At 43.5% G+C, this 11887-nt stretch overlaps 1 long non-coding RNA gene across 2 annotated transcripts in view; it reads right to left on the bottom strand.

Moving 5' to 3' along the window:
* Nucleotides 1–9205: 9205 nt before the first annotated feature.
* LOC139437289 (uncharacterized) overlaps nucleotides 9206–11887 on the bottom strand; it is a 50213-nt gene continuing 47531 nt past the window's right edge. For both annotated transcript variants that reach the window (XR_011647014.1, XR_011647015.1), the window contains exon 3: nucleotides 9206–9326. This is a non-coding gene — a long non-coding RNA (uncharacterized lncRNA). The remainder of the gene's footprint in view (nucleotides 9327–11887) is intronic.

The raw sequence follows: 11887 nt of genomic DNA, 5'->3' as shown, positions 1-11887 counted from the left end.
TTGCATCCAGCATCCATGTGGAATCTAAGCCCCCTCTTGATATAGATGTGGAGTGGACACAACCATTCCAAGGTCCACAGGATGGAGGAATAGAGTATGGATTAGAGTGGACTTACTGATATTCTATTCATGAACTATTGTGATTAGTAATCGAAGAAAATGTGGCATTGGTGTGGAGAAAGTGGCCATGGTGGCTGCTGGGGGTAGGGAGTGGGAGGAAAAGATGTGAGGTGGGGGCGTTTTGTGGACTTGGAATTGTCCTGGGTGGTGCTGCAGGGACAGTTACTGGATATTGTATGTCCTCCCATGGCCCACTGGGTGGACTGTGGGAGAGTGTGGGCTATGATGTGGACCATTGACCATGAGGTGCAGCAGTGCTCAGAGATGTATTCGGCAAATGCAATGAATGTCTCATGATGATGGAGGAGGTTGTTGTTATGGGGGGAGAAGTGGGGTAATGGGGGTGGGGGGATATGGGACTTTATTTTTTTAATGTTACATTAAAAAAAAATCCCTCCTCCTTTGGGGGCATATTGACCTACTTAAACTGCAAGTCTAGAGGCTACAGTTGTTATGGTTTGTGTTGACATGTGTCCACCTATGTAGCCAAGACTAACATAAGGAACATGTCCACCCCTGGAGTCCCCACTTGCCCGTTCTCCACCCTCATTCCCTGCCCCCTATCCAGGGATCACTGCTGTGCTTCCTTTCACAACAGAGTCCCCTGCACCTTCTAGAATCGCATGGGGGGATTTGCACAGCACTGCTCTCTCTCTCTTCTCTCCCTGCCCCCTTGGTCTGCCTTCATTAACCCAGCATAATTATTTGGAGATCCATCATGGGGTGTGTATCCTTATTGCTAAGTAGGATTCCACGGTGTGGACAGGCCATATGTGGCTCATGCTATATACCCTGTCAGACCTCTGAGTTGGCTCCAACTTTGGGCCTTTGCAGATAAAGCTGCTATGACCCAGGGACACATTAGTGGTGGCAGCACATTTGATCTCATTTCTCTCAGGTAAAAACCTTGGGGTGGAGTGCAGGGGTTATGTGGCAGTCGGGCCTGGACACGTGGCTACACCTGGTTCCTCACTTCCCTCCCTACAAGTCCCCCGAGTTGGTCCTCAGGGTCTCTTCTGTCCTGTTGCACCCCAAACAGGCTGCTACCCAGAACCCCCACCTCCTTCCCACTTCTGTACACAGGTCCCCTTCCCCATTAGACCTCTCTGACATCCTACTTAAAACTGCTCTGTGCACCCCAATGTGTCAGATCCCCCCAGTCTGTGGTGTGACACTCAGCAGGTCTGACATCCTGGTTGTCATCATCACTCTCCCTCCAGCACCTCTCAGGGTGCAGAGCTCTGCTCCTGACCCACACCAGCCATCCTGAGGCTCACTGACGGTAGGAAGCACTCCCTGGGGCTGTTGATTTCTAGGGCTCCCTTTGCAGCTCTCCAGACCTGGTACACACCTCCGCCTCCTTCCCAGCCCCCTGTCAGCTGTGGGTTGAGGCAGCACCTGCCTCTGGTCAGGGAGGCCTTCCTACAGGGCTCCATTTGTGTCCCTTCTCCTGCCTGTGTGCCCTGGGGAAGATGGAGGAAGAGAGTCTAACTTTCCTGAGCTGGCAGCAGTAGCTTTTGGGTGTGTTAATTCAGAGAGAGGAGAGTGGAGGAGCTTCCTGTCCTGGGTGGGGTTGGCAGCTCCCACTGCTGCTCCTGCTGCTCACTGGGTGCCTGAAAGGCCATTGCTGTTCTCTCCAGGCTTGGGGCCTCCCTCCCGCTTTGCCCCACCTGGTGAGACCAGGTCAGCTCCTCCTCTGGCTCATCAGGCCTTCGTGCCAGTGCTGGCAGCTCCCCTCAGGCAGGAGCATCCCTGGAGGCCCCCCCAGAGGCCCTCGGGGTGCAGAGGGCAGAGGCACCTCCTGGGGGGCAGATTGCGGCTCTCCTCCTGCTCCACAGAGTTTCTTTCTCCTCTAGGGAAGCATCTTCAAGAGCAGATGCTCTTTCCATCCTTATTAAAAATCACTCCCTGCTGAGATTGACAATCCAAGACATGTTTCACTAGCAGATTTTTTTAAAGAGACAACCTTGTGACTGAGTCCATTATGGGTTTTCAACCAGGTTTTATCAAGGAGAAAATGTGGGCTCCTTCCCCTGCTCTTTTGTTTTTTCTGTATATGGAGGGGAGGAGACCTGTGAAATGTCAGGTGAATGCCCCTCTGGTACATCCTGCCAGCTATGGACCAGAATGTGTCACTTTATTAAAGAGTGTGTGTAGAGTTGCTGGTTTACTCACAGTACTGTCTCTGGGGGGTGTTAGTTTACTTCATTGCTTTTTTGTGATTTCCTTCATTTCAGACTTTTTCTCTTCCTTCCCATCCTGCCTCCCATCTTTGCCCCCCTCTGCTGAATGCCACTGTGCATGCATTTGCCTGCATGTGCATGTATGCAAAGTGCCACTGTGCACACAGGGCCCTAGATTTGTGCAAACTAAGTTTCTCCCTATGTTTCTGAGAAGCCCTAGGTGTCTCCTCTGTAGCACAGGCAAATACTAATGCTGCCTTTAACTTCCAAAAGATAGCCCACTCGCACCTGTTCAGGAGGCAGGTTCACATCTGTCATCAGGTCTGTCCACAGGTCACCATCAGCCATAAGCTGGAGGGAGCAGTAGGGGAGGCTGCAGACCTTTCCTTAGTTCAGGACAGCCCATGTGCCCACCCACAGAGCACCAGGGCACCTGGCCTGCTGGGCCCCCCATCCCAGGAGCTTGTGGTGGTCTGAGCAGAAGTGCCCAGTGCCAGCAGAGCAGTCCCCAGATGGGGCAGGAGGCCAGCTCTTGTGGTGACGCACTGCAGGAGGATGGTGAGTGAGGAGCAGTGTCTGTTCTTTAACTGATGGCTGAGGAGATTACCCACCTGTGGCTCTTTAAAAGACACCTCTTGGCTCTAGGAGTTACCACATTCCATGGCTCAGTGCTGCAGCCCTGGCTGTGGTTTGATTCTTGGGTGCCTGGGATGGGGAGATCATGAAAATCACCTTCTACAGACAGGCACTATCAAGATGATTTGTTTCCCTTTACACAGTCAGCCCTTACCTGGCAGGTGTGGGTGAAGCCAGGGAAGGGGCAGGCATGGGCCATGTCTGAACTGAACCCCAGTTTTGGGAAGCATCTTCCTCTCCAGCTGCACATCCTCCCTGATCTTATTTTGTAATATATATTCACCAACTAATCCATCCAATAGTGGGACCCACCTGCAGACATTTCAAACATGCAACTTTTACATGAAAGAAAAATTTCATTGCTTTTAATTGCCTCATCCAAGATCCCAGGTCTTTGGTGTTCACTAGTGTAAGCCCTAGCCACATTTGGCTATTAAATTTCAATTAATTACATTTTTTTTCTTTCAGAGAAGAAGCTGTAAATGTTTTGTAGCTGCCAGCAACTGTTTCCTGTGGAAAACTGGGTGCTGGCTTATACAGATCCTGTTCTTTTGGGCTGCATAGCTCCCTTGCTTTGTGTTACTGAGGACTTCCTCTTTGTGCCCTGCATGCACCCCCCTCCAGTTTGGGGCTCTCTAGGTGCAGTGGCCATGATCTCCCCTTGGGGGTCCCTGTGCCCCCAGGTCCTGGGGACTCCGTGATAGGGAATGCTGTTATATCTTTCAAATTTTTGCAGTTTCTCTCCATCTTATTTTATGAATCATTTGTATGCAGGCCCATGAGCCCCTTATAGATAAATTTTCATTTTTTAGGATGTTGTGCTTTCATTTATACATTTGTTGAAAATTTGTGAAATTCATTCTACTTTTTTTGAGAAAGTATAAGAACTGCCCTTGTCAAAATAAATAGGAGATACAAGCACAACAGATAAGTTTACTAGACCTGATATGGAGACTTTCATGCTAAGTCCATATCAGAAACCAAAGCCTAATTAAGTTCCTGTCTCTTGTAAAGGGTCCTTCTCCCTGAACCTGAAATTGGGGAGCTGGTTGCTCCCCTTTTTTGTTCTGTAGCCTACTTCCTCTAAGTCAATATTAAGCCAAGTAAGGCACTCTGTAAGACGGTATTTCCTTTTTTTTTCTTAAGATTTATTTATTTATTTCTCTCCCTTCCCCCCACCCCAGTTGTCTGTTCTCTGTGTCTATTTGCTGCATCTTTGTTCACTTCTGTCATTGTCAGCGGCAAGGGAATCTGTGTTTCTTTTTGTTGCGTCATCTTGTGTCAGTTCTCTGTGTGTGCAGCACCATTCCTGGGCAGGCTGCACTTTCTTTCGTGCTGGGCAGCTCTCCTCATGGGGTGTACTCCTTGCGTGTGGGGCTCCCCTACACAGGGGACACCCCTGTGTGGCATGGCACTCCTTGCACGGATCAGCACTGTGCATAAGCCAGCTCCACAAGGGTCAAGGAGGCCTGGGTTTGAACTGTGGACCTCCCATGTGGTAGATGGATGCCCTAACCCCTGGGCCAAGTCCACTTCCTGACTGTATTTTCTTTAAGACTACCTTGTTCTGCCTATATGAGCCTTACTCTAGGGTTGAATGCTGCCTAATTCATGAATCACTTAATAAAGGTGTGAAATCCAAAATGTTAATTACCTGGGTATTTTTTTGCACAGGTTCAGTGATGAGAACAGAATCTGAATGCCACTGTGAAGGGCTCTGGAGATAAGAAGACAGAAGGTTCATGCTGAAACCTTTCAGCATGCTCTCCTCTCCACCATCTCTAAGGTTCATGAGTGAGCCCCTCTTGGATCTGAGTTCCACTTATTTGTGTCTGTGCTCTCCAGTCTCACTAGCTTTCAGTCCAAAGGTCAGTGGGTCAATCTTTTTAATGAGAAAATTCAAGTTTTGATCCTAAATCTCTAGCCTTATGGTTCAGTCCACAGTTTCATGTTTGCTGTGGCTGGTTTCTTTGACCTGTGCACAAGTTAAGAAGCAAAATGATAAAGATGGATCCCCATTCTCTTAAAATTTTAATTCTCTATCCTATGGCACACTGGCATATTATATATATTCAAATATTATGGAGTTGGAAGCTGTACGTATCGAACAAATTGGCAATATCTAACAAAGACAACCTAGAATTTTAATGTTAATTATGAGAAACATTCCAAGTAGACAAAATTATTCATCTTAGAGATGTGCTCCCAAATGTGATATCCCAGCCAAACAGTCAAATGGGATGCCTATTTCAACGGATGCTCAGAGTATGTTAGCAATATTTTTAAAGTTTCATTAAATGATTCTTTGAAAAAGGCAAATGAGAAATTAAAAGCTCATGAGATATCTGTTTTCTGTATATCTGTTTTTTATGTTTGATTAGTAGCTTAAATTGAAAGTATAAATAAACTCTGTAAGTGTATCTGTCTATGTTTGATGCATGATATTTTCCTACATCTGAATATTATTTCCAAATTAACTTATAAAACTCCTGCAAAGAGCTCTATTCAAATTGACTTAGAGATAAGTAAGCATTTACATATAAATTAACACTCCTAATGTTACAGGGAGCCCCGTGCACAAGAGTGTACTCCCTAAGGAGAGCCACCCAGAGCAAAAGAAAGTGCAGCCTGCCCAGGAATGGCATCACACACATGGAGAGCTGACACAGCAAGATGACTCAACAAAGAGACACAGATTCCCGGTGCCACTGATAAGGATAGAAGCAGTCACAGAAGAACACACAACAAATGGACAGAGAAAGCAGACAACGGGGAAGGAGGGGAGAGAAATAAATAAATCTTAAAAAAAAATAAGTACAATATAAGCATATAATTTCATTCTACATGGGTGTGTTCTTCCCAACTCTATGTAATTACTGATCAAATAAACTAGAACTATATCTATTAGAGCTTAAGTTGATTTTATTATTTTTATTATTTTTTGGCTTTTTAAAAAATACTACATTAAAAAAATATGAGGTCCCCATATTCCCTCCATCCCCCTCATCTCACTCCTTCCCCCATAACAACAATCTCCTCCATTATCATGAGACATTCATTGCATTTGGCAAATACATCTCTGGGCACCACTGCACCTCATGGTCAATGGTCCACATCATAGTCCACACTCTCCCACAGTCCACCCAGTGGGCCATGGGAGGACATACAATATCCAGTAATTGTCCCTGCAGCACCACTCAGGACAACTCCAAGTCCCCAAAACACCCCCACATCTCATCTCTTCCTCCCACTCCCTACTCCCAGCAGCCACCATGGCCACTTTCTCCACACTAATGCCACATTTTCTTCGATTACTAATCACAATAGTTCATGAACAGAATATCAGTAAATCCACTCTAATCCATACTCTATTCCTCCATTCTGTGGACCTTGGAATGGTTGTGTCCACTCCACATCCATATCAAGAGGGGGCTTAGATTCCACATGGATGCTGGATGCAAATCTCCTGCTTTCAGTTGTAGGCACTCTTGGCTCCCTGTTGTGGTGGTTGACCTTCTTCACCTCCATGATTATATTGAAAGAAAAATTATGTTTTCAAGATTGCTACATTGAAGAGAGTTTCCAAGATCTTTTTGATCATTTAAATACGTTTGCAAGATATGTTTTGTTAAAGGAAAATAAAGTTTTGTCTTAAAATTTAAAGTAAAAAAACTGGTTATTGTAGAAAGAAACGGGAATATGTAGGACAATCATGAGTTGATATAGAAAGTTGAAGGTTTGCAGAAAATGAATTTTATTTGTCATGGGACAGGGTGGCTAAAATTTGATAGGTTTATAGATTTTTAAGAGTTCTCCCATCAGACAATATCTTCATACAGTGCTTCATACAAAATCACTTCATACCATGGTTTTCTCTCTGTTCAGTTAAAGTTTTCTTGTATTATTTGTCTGTTCTTAATAAGAAGTTATAGAAGGTTTTCCTTAACTGAGTGTCTTGTTTAGAAGGCAAACTTTCTGTATCACCTGTGCTCTGTATTTACCTTATCACCCTTTCTTGTTGTAGAGAATAAGCCTCAGTTTTGAAATAATTATGTTTCTTTTACAATCATGCTACCTCCTATCTTTAGTTTTACAACGTTTTATTTTGTTTTTTAAGTTTTTATTGAAGATTATCATTCATATGTGAATATCCATAAATAATAAGTGTATAGTATAAGTTGTGAACTTACAAAACAAACATGAATATCATCATACAGGGCTCCTATATATTACCCCAACAGCAGTACCTTGCACTGTTATGGAACAATAGTTACAAACTATGAAGAAGCAGTGTAAAAATATTACTACTAAATATAGCCAATATCTTACATTTGGTGTACTTTTCCCCCAGGGTTCAGTTAATGACACCCTGAATTAGAATTATGTACTTATTATAGTTCATGAGAGAACATTTTCATATTCTGTTAGCCACAGTCCATCTTCTACCACAGGATTCATTGTGTTATACAGTCTCCTGTTTTCTACAATCCACTCAAAGTGTATAGTCAGTGGCTCTCACGTCCATCGCAAAGTTGTGCTATCATCACCTCAGTCAATTTTAGAACATTTTCACTACTTGAGAAGGAAAAATCCCATATCCCTTTATACCCCCTATTATTGTCCTTTAGAATTGATATAATATCTTTGCCATTGCTGCAAATATTACAATATTATTGTTAACTCTACTCTGTTATATGCAAATGGTCTCTTCTTGCGCATGGCACTTTTTATAATACTTTTTGCACAGGGAGCCCATTTGCCATCTTTGGCAGCCCTAGGTGGGCTGCTCTTGTGGTTACTGGCAACCTACCCTTAGTTCCTGAAAATAAGCATAGCTCAAACAAAAGGACAGGTGAAATTTTCCGTGTGTAATCATCCAGGGGGCACTCCATCCTTGTAGCAATTCCCCCTCTGTTTATACACTCTCCTTACTCTTGAGGAGCTTTAGCTTCTGGAGCTGCTTCCTGCTGAGTGTGGATGTTGTAACAGGTCCCAGTGGAGGAGCAGAATCCTTCCCTAGCTATGGTAAGGTATACTTGACTGTCAGCATACTGACAACAGAATCGTTCATAGCTCTGTGCTATGATCATTTGCAGTTTAATAGCTTCTAAACTTTTACTCATGAAGTACACCAAGCAGTTAAGAAGGCAGGGACCACATTTTAAGAGCATGATACCAATTATTAGGGGACTTATTATGGGTAAGAACGATGATAATTTAGGCATAGAGTTTTTTATGGATTCTCATATCGATTATGCAGGAGGATTGGTAATGTTATGAAGCTAAATGGCTTGGGTGTTTAGCCCTAGCTGCCCTGATGTATTTACCCATGTGCAGCAGGAGATATTGGCTACTGCACATACCCCTCTTTGTTCTGCCAGAAGATGATCTAGGGCCATCTCACTATCCATGACATTTGCTGTGTCTATAGAAACTCAAATTGTTTTGAGAATTTCATCAGTGATATTGACACATTCTTCTACTGTGGCTGTTAGGTTGCCTCATGATGGGCAAACATTCCATAGGGAGCTGATAGTCTTATGGTTAACCCTAGCCCAGCTACTTCATATCTAGGGCATGTTTATTTCTGGTATGGCTAGTGGGTTGGTAAATAGAGCTACCATGACTCAGATATCCTATTGCATATTGGCTCCTTATCCAAACATTGTTTACACATTCAGACTTGGGGATTAAGCAGTCCTCCTTCTAAGCCTTCAAAAGGCAGTTGAAAATGTATCTTTTTGGTGCACACACAGTACTTTCTAATTGGTTCTTTATAAAATTTGGATTTTTTAAAAGACTCTGAAGCTGCCTGTTGTTTTAATTAGGTCACAGCAGACATTAGATAGGGGACCCAGTTTGTAAGGCAACATGATTCACAAAGCAAGTAGGAGCAAAAATTTTTCTAAGCAGCCCACATCCTTGAGTTTTTATATATTAACTCCGACCTTGGATTTAAATAAGTATAGGACAGGTAAATAAAGGCTCCAACTTTTTTGTTCCCCTTTTAGATATTGACTGTAGCAGTTTGATATTATTGATGAATTCCAATTCTAGGCATATTAGATAATACTGGATTCATAGGTTTACTTAATTAAGGAATTACATAAACTTCTTGTGCCAGTAGGGCATTGAGTCCTCACCCACCAAAGAATGATATTTAATCAATTACCTAACTTCATATCTTGAGGAAAGAGAAAACTAAACCTAACATTAGTAAGAGGAAGGAAATAATAAAGATTAGAAAGGAGACAAGTGGACAGGGAGGAGGCAAGATGGTCGCTCAGTGAACTTGCCTTTGCGGTCTGTCGCGGGAAGAGACGGCTGGGCGCAGCTGCAGGTTCTCCAAGGCGGGGCTTTTTCGGGATTTTTGCAGGGTAGAAGTGCCTGGACATCGATTGGGTGGAAAGGTAATGGAGAGGATTGGTCTAGTAGATATAATTTGGGTTCTATTGCCCGCAGGTGAGACCCACACACAGGCTCCTCCCTATTGGGGGTGGGGGGAACCACGGTCCTGCCCGGCGGCTCCACTTTTAGATGACTCTGAGGTGCTAAGGAGTTCGCGAGTTCTGGGCGAGCTGTTGGTGGGTTGATGCAACGGGTCGTTTTTGCGGATTGATTTGGGAAGATAGACGGTGTTTTGTTGTGAAGCGGGAGAAACTTTTGATTGTGAATACAAACAATAGTGCTTCTGCCTGAAGCCCCGCCCCCAAAAGCCCAGCAGCCGATCTCCAACCCAAATAGGCTGTAGGCAATAAAGAGACATAATTGGAAAATTGTTTTAGGCTGCGGCAAGGGAGGGGGACACGTCTGGAAGCTGATTAGGGAATATTCTGCGAAGCTTGGGAATTCCGGTTTTGGAATCTGTTTTCAGCGTCACAGGCCGGGCTTTGCATCTGTACTAGTAAAGTGGCTGCAGTGTAGAGGCGCCCTCTAGTGGCAGTGGTTTGGAATCACAGGACGGGAGCTGTCCAAAAGCTGAAGTGAGATATACCCATACTAATGAGACCAGCTAAGTAAGTGAATTGCAGGGTTCAGTCATAATATAGAGTTTGCAGGTCTGACTTCCCCCATAGGGCTGGCACCCAGCTGTGGGGATCCCTGAGGGCTGTGTTACACTGCAGGGCTCCCAGGCTTCCTGTTGACCAGATTGGAGGTTGCCAGGTCCCTAAACTCTGGTGGCCCACACCACAGAGACTCACACCTCTTGAGTCCTCAATATCTCAGACTTTCCATCCCTGAATCCATCTCGCACTGAGGTCCATCTGAGGTCCTTAAATGCCCTAGCCTTCAACGTTGGCATTTTTTATCATTTCATTTTGTTTTGTTTTTATTTTCATTTTGACTTATTCTTTACTTTTTTCAATTTCCTGATTGCTAACACCGCATTATCCCCTAGTCTTCTCTCACAGCGTATCCCCCAAAGTCTTTTTTTTACTCAGTTATTTCAGGTTTTTTTTTGTGTGTGTGGTAGGTGCTGTGTAGTGGGTGTTTAAATTCTGGTTCGTGTATATCTGGTTTTTTTTTTTTTTCTTTCCCCTACCTGTTCCCCACCATTTGCCCACCCTCTTTTCCTTTCTTCCTCTCATCCCTTCCCCCCCCCTTTTTTTTTCTTTTTTTCTGTTGTCTCTCTCCCTCTTGTCCCTCATATTCTACTTAGTTTATTTTAACTCAATTATACAATAGGTGCAGCAGGAAACACCTCACATTTGCTGGGTTTTCTCATCCTCCACTGCCTCATTTCTGTGTGAACTGAATTGGGCTACCTACACTATCCTCTTTCCCCTCCATCTTGATATCCGCCACCATCTACTGTCTCTCCTATATTCCACCTCCCACCTCCCTTTCTTCGATCCACGAAGGGTCTAAGTCTTAATTCCTAATACCTTAGTTTTGTTTTCTGTCTGTTATTCACTCTTGAAACTATTACCTTTATTTTCTCTTCCCCTCTCTCACAAAAACAATAGCTTTTTAGCTCATACCATATTCCTCCCATATTCAATCATCTACCCCATAATAAGTACGCTACCTACTGCTATAACTCTACACAATTTACATGAATCTAACCTCCATCCTCCCAGATCTCATATTCTTCCTATGTTAACATATATCACCAATACTACTTTACACTTTTCCCTTCTGTACACAATTGCCTTTCCCCAACACTAATACTTTCCTTTAAAGTGAACTTAACCAACAACAAGAAATTAGAATAAGAAGAAAAAAGTGACAAAGAGAAGATATAACACCTATGCAAAAATAACACCTAATTAACCTCCAAGACTAGACAAAGAAGCTAAGGAACTGATTAAATCCGTCAAGATAAAGAGATGACCAGAAAGCAACAAAAATCTACAAACCAAACCAGTAATCAGGAAAACATGGCTGAATCCATTCAACAAACCAAAAATCATGAAGGGGAGCAAAACTTTGCACAAGCAATGAAAGATCTCAGAACATTTATCACCAACAAATTTGATGAAGTAATGAAAGAGGTTAACAACCTGAAGACATCACTTGGAGGGGAAATTGTAGACATATGCAAAAACATAACAGATATAATGGGAATGAACACCACAGTTCAAGAAATCAAAAATACACTTGCAGCAAATATCAGCAGGCTAGAAGAGACAGAGCAGAAAATTAGTGATGTGGAAGACAGTACATCAGAAATCAAACAGATAGTAGAAGGGGTCAATAAGAAGATAGAAAAAATCCAGTTAGGACTTAGGGACCTGAATGACATTGCAAAATGCTCAAACATACGTATTATAGGCATTCCAGAAGGAGAAGAGAAGGGAAAGGGGTCAGAAGGAGTGTTGTAGGAAATACTGGCTGAAAACTTCCCAAATCTACTGAAAGAGACAGATGTGCATATCCAAGAAGCACAGCGCACTCCACTAGTCATAAACCCCGACAGGCCCACGCCAAGACATATACTTGTCAAA

This window comes from Dasypus novemcinctus, chromosome 22 (assembly GCF_030445035.2).
Source record: "Dasypus novemcinctus isolate mDasNov1 chromosome 22, mDasNov1.1.hap2, whole genome shotgun sequence".
Lineage (NCBI taxonomy): Eukaryota > Metazoa > Chordata > Mammalia > Cingulata > Dasypodidae > Dasypus > Dasypus novemcinctus.
The sequence above is the reverse complement of the archived record's forward strand: the minus strand, read 5'-3'. Positions and strand labels throughout refer to the sequence as shown.